The sequence below is a fragment of the Limulus polyphemus genome, unplaced genomic scaffold (assembly GCF_000517525.1).
Source record: "Limulus polyphemus unplaced genomic scaffold, Limulus_polyphemus-2.1.2 Scaffold7, whole genome shotgun sequence".
Taxonomy (NCBI): domain Eukaryota; kingdom Metazoa; phylum Arthropoda; class Merostomata; order Xiphosura; family Limulidae; genus Limulus; species Limulus polyphemus.
The window spans coordinates 473,373-491,681 of NW_013665617.1; the positions used below are offsets into that span (position 1 = coordinate 473,373).

Here is an 18,309-nt window from a genome sequence, read left to right on the forward strand (position 1 = left end):
GACAGTTCGCTGTGGATTGATGAGTTTGAAATGGATTACTCCTTTGGTATCCCATCAAATGCAAAGCATCACTTTCTTCGGATGGAGTCTAGGTTTTGGGATCGGAAGTGTTTTTTTCTGAGCCATTGTTTTTGGCGTTTAATATCCACATAGAGAATCATTTGTATAGCAATTCTGTCCAAAAATGGTTCACAAGCATTAAGCGCCAGAAAAGACGAAGCAACGTTGACCATCGGAGAGTTCATGAGGCACCCAAACACCTTCTTTATGAAGTTTTCCCATATTCCTTAGATGTTTACGTATTGTTTCATGAGAGACAAGCAATTTTAGGGCCATTTCACGAGTGTGTTGCCTTGGGCTAGACTTAACAAGCTCTTCAGTGCATCAATATCAATTCCAATATGTCAGCCTCTGCCATCACAGTTTTTAAGGCTAAATTCACTTGAACGAAATTTGCTGAACCACCGTTGACACTTACGAACGTTCAATACAATTCCATAAACTTCTTTGATATTACTACACAGGCGTTGTTTCCCTTCTTGTTTTTTTTTTCAAACAGCATTACATGTCAAATGTGTATCTCGTCGTGCGCCATCACTATAAGGGATTATAGTATACTAAACTTTACACATTATATAGGCTACACTAACATGACGTTTAGACGGTTCGTTTAACTATTATACATGATGTACATTTTTTAGGGGTAGTTAATGAAAGTGTTCCAAAATGCGACATTAATTTCTCGACGACCTAATATAGTGGATGAAGCATGTATGTCATTACCTACGTATGTAACCAAAACACCTTCGCCATCTATTGGATGGCACCACAAACAAAATTCACAAAATATTTCACAGTTTAGGTATTCAAGATTCAGACATTTAGAAAACTAAATGTGGTATGTGTAACAGCCATTTCTTTATAATAGAACACAATTTTAAATGAAAGTACTTTCCTCACAAGAAGAACATCACTTTCACTAGGACTGTACGTGAGAGTTTGATCATATCTTTATTGATGTAATTTTTAAATGTAGTATTGAGAAACTGGAGTTCTTAAAAACTATTATTTTTTCAATAAACGGTACCGCTTTTAATATATAAAAACATTACAGTTTATATCAGTAAAGTTAATGAAAATTTTGAGCTCTATGCATTGAATCGTTTTGATGCAATGAGTTGCATATATCGAAAGGTCACAATCTGAACACTTTACCCGTGCTGAACTTGCCAGAAAAAAATTCTTTTTTTTTTTTAGAAAATGTTCACTTTTCCTATTTATTTATTTTTTTGAATGAGGTATGAATACTACAATTAGTAATAACTAGCACAAATAGCCGCCCTTACGGTGGCGTTTCTTCTAGTATATATAAAGTGTGAGTGTTTTTCTTATAGCAAAGCCACATCGGGCTATCTGCTGTGTCTACCGAGGGGAATCTAGCCCCTGCTTTTAGCGTTGTAAATCCGGAGACTATATATAAAGGTATAGAGTTAAGCCACTAGAAGACCATCTCTCGTTATTTTGTTTTCTTCCTGCGCATTTTAAACTTATAATTTGTTATAGATAATTTTCACCACTGTTTAAAGGTTCTAATATTTCGCCCACTTATATGATACTACTTACACACTTATATTTTTTACTAAACTATCCAGTGTGTAATTAATTGGAGTCCTAGTGATAAATAATATTCATTTGACCAGTCAATAGCTTTTGTGTTTAAGACTATCAAATTGATGAGTTTCAGGGTTTCCAACATCGTATCAATATTTCACTGTTACTGTAAGAACATGAAATTTTGCCTCTCAATCTTTACTTACTGTCTCATCAATAATATATAATATATATCGCAGCGTAAATATCAAGCATAAACTTTTAGCTGTTTAGCATGCACAAAAACTAAAAATAATTCTTGTTCTTTAAATTTGCATCAATCATTTATTGAATTATACTAAGGACTAGAAAAGTCAAAACCAATATAGTTTAATTCATAAAGTTTATTTCTATACAAAAAAGAGTTGTTGATACTGTTAAGCAACTTGTGCAAAGTAATTCTAAATTCCAATCTTAATCTATGACAATCATTTTGTAAGTTAGGAACATATATTATTCTTTTCTGTAAATTACAGGATATTTAGTGTTATTCATGTAGAGGTAAATATTGTATACAATTTGAAAACCTCCTTTAAAAAAACAGCTATTGAATAAAACTGGGCCCTTGTTCTAGTGAAGTGCTTTAAAGATCACTGCTTAGGCCTTCGTATTTTCGTCTTAATTTAAATACTCGCAAGAAATAACTATCAAAATTGGATAAAAGCCTGAGTTGAAATATTTACTTTTTGATAAAACACAACGAGATATATAGCAAATGATGACTCAGACTATGTATCTTATTGCAAAAGTTCATACATGATACGTTATGTTATATGATATGTTACGATCACTTATTTTTTCTTGAGCAAAGGGTGAGAAGTGATCTTACTGAAATTTTAAAAATTATTACGGGGATCGATGAGATAAAGGCCTCTGACATCTCTATGACGTATTCTAAAAATAATATGACGAAAGGACAGAAGTTTAAGATTTGGAAGAGGCACGATAAACTCCAGTTAATACTTTTTTTGTTTACAGAACGATTGGATAAAAGTTTCTTATTCTTTGTATTGTATTCTGGAAACAGTAAGTAACTGAGGCTCAGTTTCCATTTAAACCAGTTCTGTTTTTTTAACAGGATTATTAGCTTATGGAATGTCATCGGAAGTAGTGGAAACTCACACTTTATAAGATTTTAAGTGGGAATCGAGTCCTTGAAAATCAAAGGGGGGGATTAAATTTCCACCTCCTCAAAGGTTGGAGTGCAAGAACAGCTTTGATGGACCAAAAAGTCCCTCGTTGTCTGTATGCTATGATTTTATTCGAATGAATGTTATTTTTTTATAAAACATCCCATAGCAAATATGTTTAACGTCACCGTTTTTTTCGTATAATCTATTATTGATTTATATATTGAAAAAAATATAATAAATATTAATCAGTAACTTCAATTTAAATAGTGTATTTCAGAACAGTTAATTTGAGTTTTTCATTTAGATTTTACTTGGGATCAGAAAGTTCATAATAATTAACACTATTAGAAACTAAAAAGTTCATGATTTGTCTTTAATATCTTACGTTTGATGTGTCTCCTGTCCGTTTTAGCAAACATTTACGTTTAAAATTATCATAAAGGTATTGTATGTTTGTAGTTAAGCACAAAGCTACACAAAGGGCTGTCTGTGCTCTGCCCACCACGGGTATCGAACCCGGTTTCTAGCGATGTAAGTCCGCAGACATACCGCTGTGCTACTGGTGGGGCTAAGGTATTGTAAGCAAAATCAAATCACAAGTTAAAAAAAAAGTACGAGTTACATAGCAATATTAAGAAAGCATTGAACCGGATACCATTAATCACAACCATTTGAGGGCGTAAAAAGCTTTTATAAGTAAAATATAGTAATAAATAAAACAGAGGCTAATGAACAAAATCAGGAATATTGTTACTATTTCCTTTTAGTTAAATAATAATAAGCTCGACAATAAAATATATTATCATTATTCTTAATTAAACACCTAATTGTAAGGGGCAATTTTCGTACATGAGTACAAGGTCACATAGATCAGTTATTGAGAGAAGATTATCTCTGATGATAAGCAGTAGCTAGCTGCTTCTGAGTGCTGAAACAGCCATTCTGAGGATTCGGAATGGGAATTATGCGATTATTCGCGATTGAATATGAAAAGATTTGTTTGTTTTAGAGCAAGGCTACACAATAGGCTGTTTGCGTTCTGTCCACCAAGGGGAATCGAACCATGGATTTTAGTATTGTGAGACCGTATCGCTGACCCACATAGTTGTCTATTTCCTATTCGTATTTAATACCATGTGCTTGTTATATAGTTTATAGTACCAAAGTTACGATTCACTTACATATTCTAATTTAATTTCACAAGGGAACCAAGATTGATTTGAGACTAGAAATATATAGATAAATGTCAACTTATTCACAATGGATACAGTCGTATATGCATGCCTATGATAGACATATTGCTCTTACTTAGCACTTTTTTGATAAGTCCGTTACACTGAACATAATTATAGAAAAACGTCTTAATAAAGTTTTTTTTTACTCTTAAATAAATATCAGATTACTTCATTGTGCAATAGTTGGTTAAACTTACATGCGGATAAGAGTAGTTACGTTACCACTGAATACCATTGTAATTATAACATAAAATATTACCAAGCCTTGTATTTGAGAAAACAGTACCATCTACTTGTTATTTTTATAAATATCAATAATGTTAAATAAAGAGAAAATGTGTGATTAAAGGCAATGCCCATTTGGAGATAAATCATTTTAGCCGCCTTATTTCAAATTGGATGCGAATATATAATGTTGTACTAAGAGGATTTGACTGCTTAGGAATGCTTGATATTATAATAGTGTTAATATACCAGAGGATCTAGAGAAGGCTTACATTTTCAGTGGTTTCAGTGTTTTTAAAGACAGTTGTTTTCCCATTCCATATAAAACGTTGTAAACGTACATTCGAACATAGCTATGAATGTCAGAGACAGAGTGATAAATATTTTTTACAGTTTCAGATTGCAAAATATTTGTTTGCTGGTTATTAAGCACAAAGCTACACAATGGGTTATCTGTGCAGTACCTACCGCGAGTATCGAAACCTGATGTTTAGAGCTATCGGGGTGGCTTAGGTTGCGAACGAGTTATTTGTGAAAAATTGTAAAATACTTCTTTAACAATTAGAATGTTACGAATTTCATTAAATTCCTGAATAAAGATGTATTGTAATGCATTGTACTATAAACTGTAGTTGGAAAGGGTGATAATGGCTTTTTTGTTTATTGATAACGTTAAGTAGTATATGTTTAAAGAATAATTTTCAGAACATTGGTTTTTAGTCGATATGGATGCAAATAAACGTATGAAGTTTTGTTAGCTTTGTGGTGCTAATGATGAATAACAAAGAAAAATGTATTTTTATTGCACAAAACTTCTCTTTCAACATGCTTTATATTGTAACTCTGAGTGAGTATTTTTGATAAATTTCACGTAGCTGTTTAACTGATTTAACTAAACATTGCAGTTAATGTATTTTGTTCGGGCATGTAGAGAAATGTAAATTATTTTCAAGAAAATACTTCAATGTTTTAGTATTTTGTTGAATAAGTCTTTTATAAATTTATAGTGTTTAATTTATTTAATAAGCTTTATAGTCTTCATGATAACTACTTCAAATATTTATATTACCTTAAACGATGGTTCCTTATGTCAGATCCATAACAGAAACACATTCAGGTTTCGTAATAATCTCATAATTTGTTAGATTTCTCTGGTATTTTAGTGATTAGGTGTATGGCGTTGTCATTTTAATCCACGTACTTCTGCATAATGAAATGTGGCCTACATTCTGCTATGTCCTGATACTTCATGTAGGAGTGTCGGTAAACACCATATATTACAGACCTATGTGTTCTAGAAGTACCAAGCTAGTAAATTATCTAATAATATAACACTCAACTACATTTATTGATGCAAGGAATCTTATGTATTGATCAAAGCATTACACTCTACACATAAACGACAAAGTAATAAGCTAGTGTCATATAGACTCAAAGACTAAGAACAGTTGGACAGATATAAACTGATAGCATGCGAGAACAAACACATAACTATATAATTGAAAATATAGAACGTCGCAACAAAGGATAAGAGTTTTGCCCGTTATACTGTTGTTTTATCATTTCAAAGCCATTACAGCCTAAACCAGGAAAGCAAATGTAACACTAAAACTCATAGTTTGGACATGTACATCATTTTGTTCGAAACACACACACACACACACAAAATATTTTCAAACATATCTATTCTATAATCTAAAAAAGGAGCAGAAACTGATATGTCATATTATCGCCTCAAATTGTTTCCAAAATTGCAGAGCATCATGATAAATGTGCTCAAATGAACAACCCTTAGTCCTAGGAAAGAGAGAAATTTATAATGCACAAATAAATAAATATACGCTATCAAAGTACTACACCTTAAGGTGATTTTTTTTAATTCAATGTGTTTGTACTTTTTGAATATTGATTTCAAAATAAGAAACGTAACACGAGTTTAACACGACTCTTTAATATTGAAGTGTTCTTTGTTTTTGCATTAAAAACGTTCGACGAAAGTATTCCAACAAAACAATATCTAGCTTATTTGACGAAATCCCTGTAGTATGACTTTTACGCATCACCTTCTCATTACTTAGGTTCCTCTGTAAAAGGAAACATTTTCAAAATCATGTACAAAAGAAAAAATATTTAAAACTGAAATCATTCTCGACGTAATAAAGATACTATAAGGTAATAAAATGTATTTAATTAGCAATATACCATTGAGAATGCTGCACTGATCAAAGGTTTGTTAATATTGCAAATATTGTTACGGAGGCTATTTGTTACAAGTGTGTGGAGCACAGATAGAGTAATTTGTTATAAAGAACGCTTGTTACAGGTGTGGGAAGCACAGATAAAGTAAGTTATTATAAAGAACGCTTTTTACGGGTGTGGGGAGCACAGATAAAGTAAGTTGTTATAAAGAATAGTTGCTATGGTTGTGGGGAGCACGGGTAGACTAAGTTGTTATAGAGAACACCTGTTATGGTTGTGGGGAGCACGGGTAGACTAAGTTGTTATAAAGAATAGTTGCTATGGTTGTGGGGAGCACGGGTAGACTAAGTTGTTATAAAGAATAGTTGCTATGGTTGTGGGGAGCACGGGTAGACTAAGTTGTTATAGAGAACACTTGATACAAGAGTAGGTCGTGACAGATGACAGGAGATTACATACTACGAAATTATGGAACATTGGAAATAGTGTTATGATTTTGTAAAAAGTTTCTAATGGGAGTTCTTAGATTAGTTAAAAAATATTTTCTGGCTGTCCTGAAGAGCAGTCAGAACGTGATAAATATTTAGAACACTCAAATGGTTTTCAACGTTACGTTTTCTCTGTTTATTATGACCAACTGTGTACCTTCGCTGATGTAAAATCAAATCAAACCAAAAACATTTAAACTTTTGTTTTTTTCATTCTGGTGAAATTTCGTAAATATTGAATAAGCAATTTCTCTGGTAATCAATAAAATATGTTAAACCATATGGCTTTCCTTGTCTATCTGGAGTTTAATTAGACCATATGGCTTTCCTTGTCTAACTAGAGTTTAAAGACGGTTTTAATCTCGGCGTTTATTTGTTGAATTTCTCGCAAAGCTATACAGCGGCTACCTGTGCTAGTCATCCCTGATTTAGACGCGATTCTAATTGAATAGTGGAATTGACCTTCCCATTATAACGCCATCATGGTTCAAAGAGCGTATATGTTCGGTGAGGATACTCGAGCCGTAAGCATAAAATTATGAGAAGAGCGCTCTAACCACTGGACCAAAACAGGCCTCATCTCGAAGTTTTAAACTAAAGATACGTCAAAATAGGGAATTTCTTTATCATAAAATCACCATAACACTTTTAAATATGAATTCTATTCTTCACTGAAATTACATATTGTAGTAATTGAAAGAAAATTTTATAATCAATAATTATTATAGATAGAAAAATGTGATGGAAATATGAACTATATACAAATAAAATAATTATTCCCAAATCAACAACTCTGATATAGGACTATTATGTGAGTAAAAGACATAAAAAAACTATACGTATAATATGCACTCCACCGTATATGGAACTTAGTGTTATTCATTCGATTTATACTTGACCAAGGGTACTGATGAGAAGCGGAGTTCACTGGAACTAATATAATCCAATGAAAAATAGTAAATCAACAACACTACAGCAATATTATTATACAGTAGTAAAACACTTTGTAGTATACAACATTCTATTGATTACTTATTCATAATCATGTGTCACTCGTTTTTTTTATAAGTGTGATTATTTGTTTTTTAAAACTCACAGTGTAGGTAATTTAAGATGTAAAAAACACACAGACTGTTCTCTACTCATTATTCAGTACACTGTTGCCCGATAAAAGTTTTAGTAAAAAAGCCAAAAGTTCGCAATTAAAGGAAAAGTATTTAACGTAAAGAACAGTCCGTGTATATTTTTACATGATTTTTTCTTTCTTTTTTGACAGAATGATTACATGCTGTAATCAATCTTTATAGAAACTTCAAATAATTCATAGCGTTGGGCTCAATAACATAGTTAGCGTTGAATAGAGTCACCCAGTCAAATTTCAAAGTAAGCAAATGCAAACTGTGTTTATGAAACACCTATACTAATGTTTTCCTGAATGTTAAAGTCCCTAATTTCATAATGTAGAACTCGTCTACAGTATTGGGGAAGGGGGTTTCTATGTGAAAGTTACGTTGTGACCTTGAAATTTGACTCATGACCTTCAACAATTAATCAGGTCTAGATCGTTGTATGCAATACTTTTTGTATAAGTTTTGTTAAAATCCATCCATCCAACCTTGAGAAATCCTGTCCATAAAATTGGGATGGAAGTACGAACAGACGGAGGGGGCAAACCAATATGCCCCACTCTGTGATGCTTTGCAAGATGTCGTCTTGCCTTCGCGTACACAGATTGTGTGGTCCAACTGAAACTAAAAGTGTAGTTTGGTGGAATCGTGATTAATTCGACACTAATCACGTCTAATTGTATGGGATTGTAGAACTTTTAAACACATGAGTTTGTAGTGTGGTATTTTCCATTTTCTTACATTATATTTCATTCCCTCGTATTTGAACCCGAAAATTCTAGTACACTAGGTGAACTAAAAGATAGTCCCTAGCACTTGCTAATAAGTCACTTTTTAACAACTCAAACTACTACATCTTTCCTCTCTCACAAACAAAACCTTATCCTTTGGCCTAGTTCCAAGATCATGGGACAGCCACTAGTTGGATGTTAAATGTTATTTTCAACTTTGTATGCACTTATGCATAATATGTTAGACTATTTCCTTCCAAAGGGGTATATTATCCTTATTGAAGGGTTTTATCCTATTTTGTCCTTTTTATTTTGTTTTACGTGCATTGTCTGTTAGGCTACCCCATTTTAAGAGAAGTAAATAATCATTGTTAAAGTTGTTTTTGATTTCTCATTCACTTAAAGGGTTTGGTCAAGATTTTTTTGTAATATATTTCACTAACAAAATGGTAATTAAATAGTCATTTTATGCATAGTCTATTCGACTATACTTTTCCAATTGAGGAAGGGTATATTTGATAAAGTTTTTTAAGATGTCATTTCTATGTTAAAGGGTTTTGTATTCATGCAAGTTTGTATTTTCGTATTTCTTATTATTTGTTAAGGGCTATAAGTATGTTTGGTGTTCAAAGATATTTTCATTTATTTCTATATTAAAATTATTTTCTGTATATACTATTGTCTTTAGTAGAAGGGATTATTATAATGTAACGTTCTTGTTAGTATAAGGTGTTTTTTGAATTAAATCAAAGAGCATTTTTACTATGTTTTGCAGTAATTCTAAAATTTCTATTAATAGGTTTTATTGTAATGGATTATGTTTGAATGTAGGAATTTTAAATCTTTGTTTAAGGGCATTATTATGTTCTTTGGTAAAGGACTGTGTTATTCATGTTGCGTGTACCTGTTCTTTGGAAAAAAGGAAATTCAATATGCATCTTCACCATATAGCATGTTTTAAGCTAGCTGGATTTACAGTCAATTTTAATTGCCGGCTTGAGATCAAGCGTGAAACAGAGATGGGGAGAACTGTGGTATGTCATTATATCGTGTATCGTTCATCCATCTTTAATCATATAGAAATTCAAGTTAAAATAGTAGTATATGAAAATATTTTGATTAAATTTTTTCATTGTATTAAATAATTTTTTTTTGTCAAGCAAGCCAATTTGGACATATTGAGATAAACCTTTCATATTATGATTAGTTATACAATACTGATATGCCAAATATGAGTATATAAATGAATAAAATATTTGAAACACCGAGAAATCTTCTAAGGGAATTTATAAACCATTCATGTTCTTTACGATATTAACAAATAAATACCGTTTCAGTCTGATAAGCTCTGAAAACATAGAAGAATTAAGTGCTCAACCTTTCAACCAAATTATTTAATTGTGTCACGAAAAAAAAGATACGTTAATATTTATATACACACATAAAAGGAGACCACCTCCTCCTTTAGTGAGGATGAAAAAGAAAAAACAAAGAAATACTGGGAACAGAAGGAATAAAACAAAATTCATTGTTGGAAAGAACCAACAGTAAATGAAGTCATTTTATGAAATATTGAAGGCTATAAAAGTAAAGTTAACCAATACATTGAAAAATGAACATATATATATATATATTAATTATGGAATTTACAATTAAGCTGTGCTCCACAACTAAGTGGAATCTAAAACAAAATCTTATAAAATAAAAACTAAATTATTTTGAGAGCACTAACAGCCAAAGAGAAAGATCAAAATGTGAAATTAGAGTTGGAAGATGTAAGTTTGATGATAATTCATTTTCAAGTTGGAGTTGATTTGATTTTGGCGTTAATGAGAAATTCTTGAATACATTACACCATTCCCACTGTTAATTTGTGATACTAATGGCATGCTTGAGCCATAATACTCAAAGCGTTATATCAATTGTAAGAGAAACATTTATTTGGGATGCGAAATTAAAGCAATGAGCGAAAACTTTTACTCTGTGCTGTTCCTATTTGACCTCCTTTAGCTTCATTTTACGTTTGCTTATTGATCCAGCAAGATATAAGTTTTGGGAGTGGGGAAAGTATAAAAGGAGAAGCAAAACTGGAGGAGTAAACCAAGGAAAAAATAATATAACAGAAACCATATAACCAAATGAGGTTGATGTGCACTTACAGAGACCAAATGTGGAGGCTGTGTAAATAGAAAATGTTTAACTCTCAAAATGTGGAGAGATGCTGCATTGGATGCTATTATAAGTGGATAACTAGGTCAATGGAAAAAAAAAGTAAAAACTGTCCTTTGGTTTCTATAATGCCAGCCACCACTAAAGACTAGAGGAAAACTTAAAGAAAAAGGAAAAACGTGAAAAATGGCGTATATGCCGCAGCTGATATTAAAACCATGAGAATTTTGTTTGTTTGTTGGATTTCAGCAAAGCTACGTAAGGGCTATCCGCACTAACCACCCCTAATTTTGAGGAGACAGACTGCAGGTAAGGCAGATACTGAATATCACCCACCGCCAACTTTTTGTATAAACTAATCAAACTAAATAATGGGATTTGACCATCACTCTTATAACGCAATCACGACCCCAAAGTGCGACGCAAGTTTTTGCTTTTTATGGCGATAATGGAACACAAATCATGCAGCCTCAACTCCACAATCCTGTACATTAATCACTGGGTTGCCTTTGGTGTCTGAAATGTTAGAACATTCAATAAAGGGAAGCATAGAGTTTTTTAAAAATAAAACCAAGGAGTATATTAAACCTAAGACTGTCTCGATGTTACCAAAACAAAATAAAAACAGATCGCAGTGCAAATAACCGAATAAGATGTTATGAAATTGTCATTACCTCTTTCTTAAGAGTTTTCTATAAAATTGCTACTGAAAATGATCTAAATATGGACTAATCATGATCATCTCCAGTCAATAAACGTAAATATAATTAGACATTAATGTTATATAACTATATACATATATATATATGAAGTAAAGCAAAGATTGAAAGCTTTTCATATATATATGAAGTATAGCAAAGATTGGAAGCTTTTCATATATATATGAAGTATAGCAAAGATTGGAAGCTTTTCATATATATATGAAGTATAGCAAAGATTGAAAGCTTTTCATATATATATGAAGTAAAGCAAAGATTGAAAGCTTTTCATATATATATGAAGTATAGCAAAGATTGGAAGCTTTTCATTAAGACGAAGCGTAAGTATAAAGACAAATCGACACTAAGATTCTATAAGACAACTTATGACGTCCGTAGTGTATGACAAATCGACACTAAGATTCTATAAGCCAACTTATGACGTCCGTAGTGTATGACAAATCGACACTAAGATTCTATAAGCCAACTTATGACGTCCGTAGTGTATGACAAATCGACACTAAGATTCTATAAGACAACTTATGACGTCCGTAGTGTATGACAAATCGACACTAAGATTCTATAAGACAACTTATGACGTTCGTAGTGTATATACATAAATGTTTTAAAAATATTTAGATTATTACGCCCTCCCACCGGACCTATAACTCTCATTGTAACAAACTTCAGCAAAGGATAGGAAGATCAATCCTAGACCACATATTTTGACAAATTTTCCTTCAGTCTACACTTCAAGACTACATACACGCAAACCATAGGCACAAAAGTCAGTTAGAGCTGTATAGTGGTATCTCACTAGTGTGTGGTTACATAATTTTCCGCTTTCATACATAACATTATGCCCAGCCATAAGTCTATCCATAGCAGCATGACGCTATTAAATAGTCAGAAATTTGGCATTATATAGGTGGCGTCATTGGGAAAATAACACCACATCTAAGTAGTTTTTATAAAGTGCGATTAACTCTTTGTATTTAAAAAGTAGGGAAATGACGTGACTCTCTCTAGGTATTGAAAAGTGAAACATCGTTAGTGACGCGAGTGTGTCAATGGTTTATGAAGCATTGATTCTGTAAATTAAGTGGAATCATAAAGTGTGCAATTAAAATTACCATTTAAAGTGACAAGTGATTAATTTCTAACTATCAGAAGTGTAGAATAGCAATGCATCATGTAATTTAGATTTCTTGTTAAAATGCTTAATTACGTATGAAACGGTAATAAAGAATGGGAATTAGTATCTGCAGAATGTATATCAAAGGTGAACATTTAGTTACCGAAGGGTTAATTATGTAATTATGTCAGGACCAGAGCAACATTTAGGAGTAGTTTTAAGGACTTGTGTAGTTACTAAAGCTTCAATCAAAAAAGTGTTAATAAATGAAAATTAAATTCTAAGAAGAACAAAATAATTGAGAAGGTTGTCTGAATAAATGTAAAATCATACTTAACTTTTGCCTATATCCTCATTTAATTCTGGAGAGTTGTAATATACCAAAGAGTAATCAATGTAAAACGGCAAAATTTGCTTTTATAAACAACAAATCAAAAAACAATAAAAACTTATTTTATCTTGTAGAGTTCCTATTATGTAAAGCTAGTTTGATTCGATAGTTTCCGTTAGCTCATTTTTAGTTTTGGTATTAGATACTGTTTTAGGATTAAGACCAGAATATTTTTGTTGCTTAGAACTTAGAATGATGGAAGGGTGACAGTATCCATTGCGTATATACATTATATGAGTAAAGGCGTAAAAGAGTAATTTCGTGGAACAGCACGATGTTAATAATATTCTGATTGATAAATTAAAATTTGATTTTATATTTTACATGATTTTTAAAGTCTGGTGTTTTTTCATTGTAAGCAGCTCAGTAATTTCTGATAAACTTTAGATGAATTGAATTGTACGAAGTGTGTCTTGCAAGTCAACTATATGTTTTGTGATGTTTAGATTAACTTATAAGTCCTTTACGTAATTAATAAAGTATAACTCCCATATCTGATTCTTCTATTCGAGATTTCTCTGAGTTGAGGTAAGAGATACTGACGGTCAAGGATTACCACTTGCAGAGCTGATCTGCCGTAAGTCTGATACAGTAATGAATGTGGTAATGCTTTAAGTCTGCCTGGCATAACCTGATGGTTAGGATGCACGATTAACAGTAAAAACCCTCTCACCAAACATTCTCGTACTTTCAGTCGTAGGGATATTAGAAGGTGACGGTTAATTCAATTATTCGTTCGCAAAGAGTAGTCCAAAAAGTAGCGGTGGGTAGTCTTGATTAGTTTCCTTTTCTCTAGTATATCACGTTAAAATCATGGACGGCTAGCGCAGATAACCCTCGATTAGCTTTGCGCGAAATTCAACAAACATAAATCTCGATGAATTTGGCTATTAATGAACAAGCACTTTATAACAGTTGATTCATCGTGCATTATTTATAAGAAACAAAGCACCAATATGAAACCTCATAGGTCATATTTTGTAGAACAAATCCACATCACGATGACAAACTGGCAATTGAAGTTTCGAGATATTGGTATTTCATGTAACACCTTATAGAACCACTTGTCACGAAACCTTTAGTGCTACATCTAACCAGAAAATTAACAACTACTTTAACAAGTAAAGACCATAAGAGAGTTATAAAAATAAAAGCTAAACCAAACGAAGTTCTCCAGTAGGTCAGTGGTAAATTTACCGATTTAGAATGCTAAAATCCGGGTTTTGATTCCTACAGTAGACATAGTGCAGCTAGTCCATTGTGTAGCTTTATGCTTAACAACAGACAAATAAAACTTTACAAAAAAGACACAAGTCGTGCCAGATCCCAAGCACGACTTAATTTAACAAACATAATTCGTTTATTGCAAGGTTGCATTGTTGAATACATTATTATGCTTTGAATAATCCAGAGAGAAATATAGTTTATTCAGATATAAAAGTGGACTGCATCCGACTAAATAACTATGTTAACATAGCGTTGTTGTTATTTTTGGCTGTTTTCTGTCCACTGCGAGAAACCGAACCTTGGAGTTTAGCGTTGAAAGTCTGTAAACTTATCGATGACCTACCTGGGGACGTTAATAAAAGACCAACGCAAAACGCTTATTATATCTAAATCTGGAACAATTGCTATAACACTCAACGCTAAATGTAAATCGATCCAAACTTGAATACTAACTATGTAAACTGCAGGCTGAAACACACTCTAAACTATTTGAAATCACTAGATGTAGTTCTTTACTGGAATATTATTAAGAGTACTGTAATTAATATAAATTATAAATACATAAGTCCTACTGCATACTTCTCTAGTGTAGCAATAATTTCCTAACGGAGGAGAGACTGCTGAGTATACACCCATTCAAAACTGTAAATCTAACAGGAGGAACACCAGACAGCACGCTCACGAGTCTATGCTGTGGCAAACTGTCGAGGCTGTAAACTATTTCAGTATGATATTGGTTACATTAAATCAACAGGCATATAAATGTGTATATACATATATATATATACATGTTTATATATATATGTATATATAATCACAATACTTTATTATACAAACACAGCTTCGATTCTATAAATTAATGTGAAGTAAAAACTTATATGTAGATTCTCAGCATTTTTAGCATTTTTTCACAATTACCACACACACTACAAAGTCATTTCTGCTCGTTTATGGACATTGAAATGTTGTTGATACTACTATTAGGCTATTATTTGTACCCCATATCTTCAATTTCAAGAACACTTTTTTTGTTGATTTTGGAAAATTTTCAGTCAGCAATAATCCAAACATGCTTTGTTTGTTTTGCTCTCGCAAGGTTTGTATAAAACTAAGGCCGATTGTTCAAGCAGTTGGTGGGCGATTTGATTCCCAGTTTTCTATAATATTTTTAATCTTTTTTTATATTGCTCTTAAATTAAATATTAAATAAAAGCTAAATTGTCCGATTCTGGACTGAGAGCCTCATGAGTTTTATGTCTTCAAATTTATTTTAACAAATGACACCTTAAATTTTCATTGCAAAATTCGTAGCATATTAGGCTATCAAACAGCTGATGAAACTATTAGAATTTCCTCCTTAAATTCAAGATTAATGTCACCGAACATGCTTGCCCTTTTATTCCTTTAGGCGTTATAATGTAACGATCAATCCCACTATTCGTTGGTAAAAGAGTAGTCCAAGAGTTAGCTGTGGGTGGTGCGAAGTTTAAAACAAACCAAGCTATACATTCAAGACTTTAGTTCGTTTCAAACAAACCATCTGCTTAATTGTTATTAACCATCGGTGCATCATTTCTCAGTATATTTAACCTAATTTCAAAGTTATATTCCAAAACATCCCAGTATGATTTGATACATTTCATATTTTATTAACATTTTTGTTTTATTCGACGTTTGAAATGAAAGAATTGTACATAACGTAATAAGATAATTAACTGAAACTTTACGCTATTTGCTTTTATTTGTTAAAAGATGTTATCTCTCTCTTCTCACCTTCCCTAAAAAGAAAATTATCCTTGCGGTTCTCATAAGAACTGTTACATTCTAATAAAGATACTCAGTTTTTCAACAGTTCAATTAATTACATGTTTAGCTACAAATAAATATTGCGTAAAACATTTCAAGGTTCTGGTCATAAAAATAGCAATTTAGACACCACTAAACTTTGAATGGGAACAAAATTTCTATTTTATGCTTTTTTGAAAATAATTTCATAAAATGCTTGTTATTAATTTCAGAAAGTTTTCGTTACCAATCATTTTATGTACGTGCATTTTATTTAATGTTGAATTCGTGTTTCCGTGTATACATTTTATCTAATTTGTTTTCAATTTTCAACCTGAACGGCACTTTATTTAACACATGGACTAATCGTTTTAGGTCAGATATACTTAGGGTTAAGATACAACTGTCCATAATTTTGAATTTCTGATTGGCAGTTACTTTTATAACGTGCCAATAGCTGAAAAACACTACCATGAGCAGCTCAGCATTATAACGTTACATCAGGTCACGCTCGGCCCAGTTAGCCCGACAGTGGCTGCACAGTAAGTCTTAAGACTGATAACACTAAAAACCGGATTCGATACCCCTGGTGAACACAGCACAGATAACCCACCGTGTAGCTTTATGTTTGACAAGAAACAAACGATCCAGTTATTCAATGTTATAGCATTACCTGGAAAGGACTTGAAGGAATAAGTTTAATCGCCAACCATACGTTACCAAGTATTAGCCTGTAAAGCACATTACACTTGATAATTATTTAATACATTAATCTCCTTATATTTGAGGTGATTTCGAAATATATTAACGTAAAGACATTTATGTGATTTCGTGTTGCTCATCTCACAACTTCTATATAGAGACCCTTTCTAAGAGTTCAACTGACCCTTCGTGAAGAGATTTCAAAATTGACAACACAACTAATTCGAATGGAAGTAATATCAGAAAATAACTATTCAAATTGATTTAATTAAAGAAAAATTAAGATTTATCTCCGCAGGGTAGTACTAATTAGGAATTATCCAAGAGAACAGTAAAGAATGAGCGTAATTAATTTCAAACATTCATAAAAGTAGACTGAAATAATGAAAAGTAGTATAGGTACATCATGTAAGCTTGCTGTATCTTTATAGAAGTAATGAGGACATGGTTTTACGGCTTTAGAATGAAAAGCGTGGGAAAGAAAAACCGTTAAATACGACAATTAAAGTCCAATTTATACTCAAAACTAAGAGTGATGTACAATTAAGTGTCAAGAAGTAACTTATAATTAACCATTAGTTTGTTTGTTTGTAATTAAGCACAAAGCTACACAATGGGCTATCTGTGCTCTGCCAACCACGGGTATCGAAATCCGGTTTCCAGCGTTGTAAGTCCGCGGACATACCGCTATGCCACTGGGGGGGGGGCTTAACCATTAGAAGACAAAGAATGTGATCGTGCCAAAGTTAAGACTACAGTGCTTGAAGTTGTATGCGTTATTACATGTTGGCATATTACATATGCTTAGAAAAACGTAGAAAAACTAATTCAAAATGGGAATTCTTACAGAATAATAGATTTCAAAACTAATGGACTGTTTGATCAAACACAACTGAATGTGCTGATAATATTCGGAATGTAAATCCTATCTTTCCCACTTTGAACAGCGTTGCAGTAAAGTTGAGAGAAAGTGTTCAAATCATTTAAGTCACTCTTGCTATGTTACAGAAGCGAAAACATGAACGTATTCTAGCAGAAAAAGAAACATAAAAATATAACTTAATTGAACTGTCAATACAAAAAAAAAAATGACTGGACAGCTAGTTGTTTTGTTTGGAAAAATGGGAGGTCTTCACTGGAACTACTTAGACAAAGATACTGTTAACAACCAGGCTTGGCAGTGATCAAGTTAAGTAAATCGCGCAACTCATCTCATAGCATGTTTTCACTTGTAACACAACGAAGAACCTACCACGTGTGTGATAGAAGGTGTCTACTGGCGTGACTCAGTCTCACAAAGAACTAATCGCAGTCCAAGAATCTTGCAAGAATTTAGTGCTGCTCATATGAGTAACTCGGTCAGTTTCATCTGAAGAGACGCTAGATAAGCAAGCAATAATACGCCCGCGGTAAC

At 32.3% G+C, this 18,309-nt stretch overlaps 1 protein-coding gene across 2 annotated transcripts in view; it reads right to left on the minus strand.

Moving 5' to 3' along the window:
* Nucleotides 1-18,309, minus strand: part of LOC106476562 (zwei Ig domain protein zig-8-like) — a 173,018-nt gene that overhangs the window by 16,818 nt on the left and 137,891 nt on the right. The gene's annotated exons all lie outside the window — the stretch shown is intronic.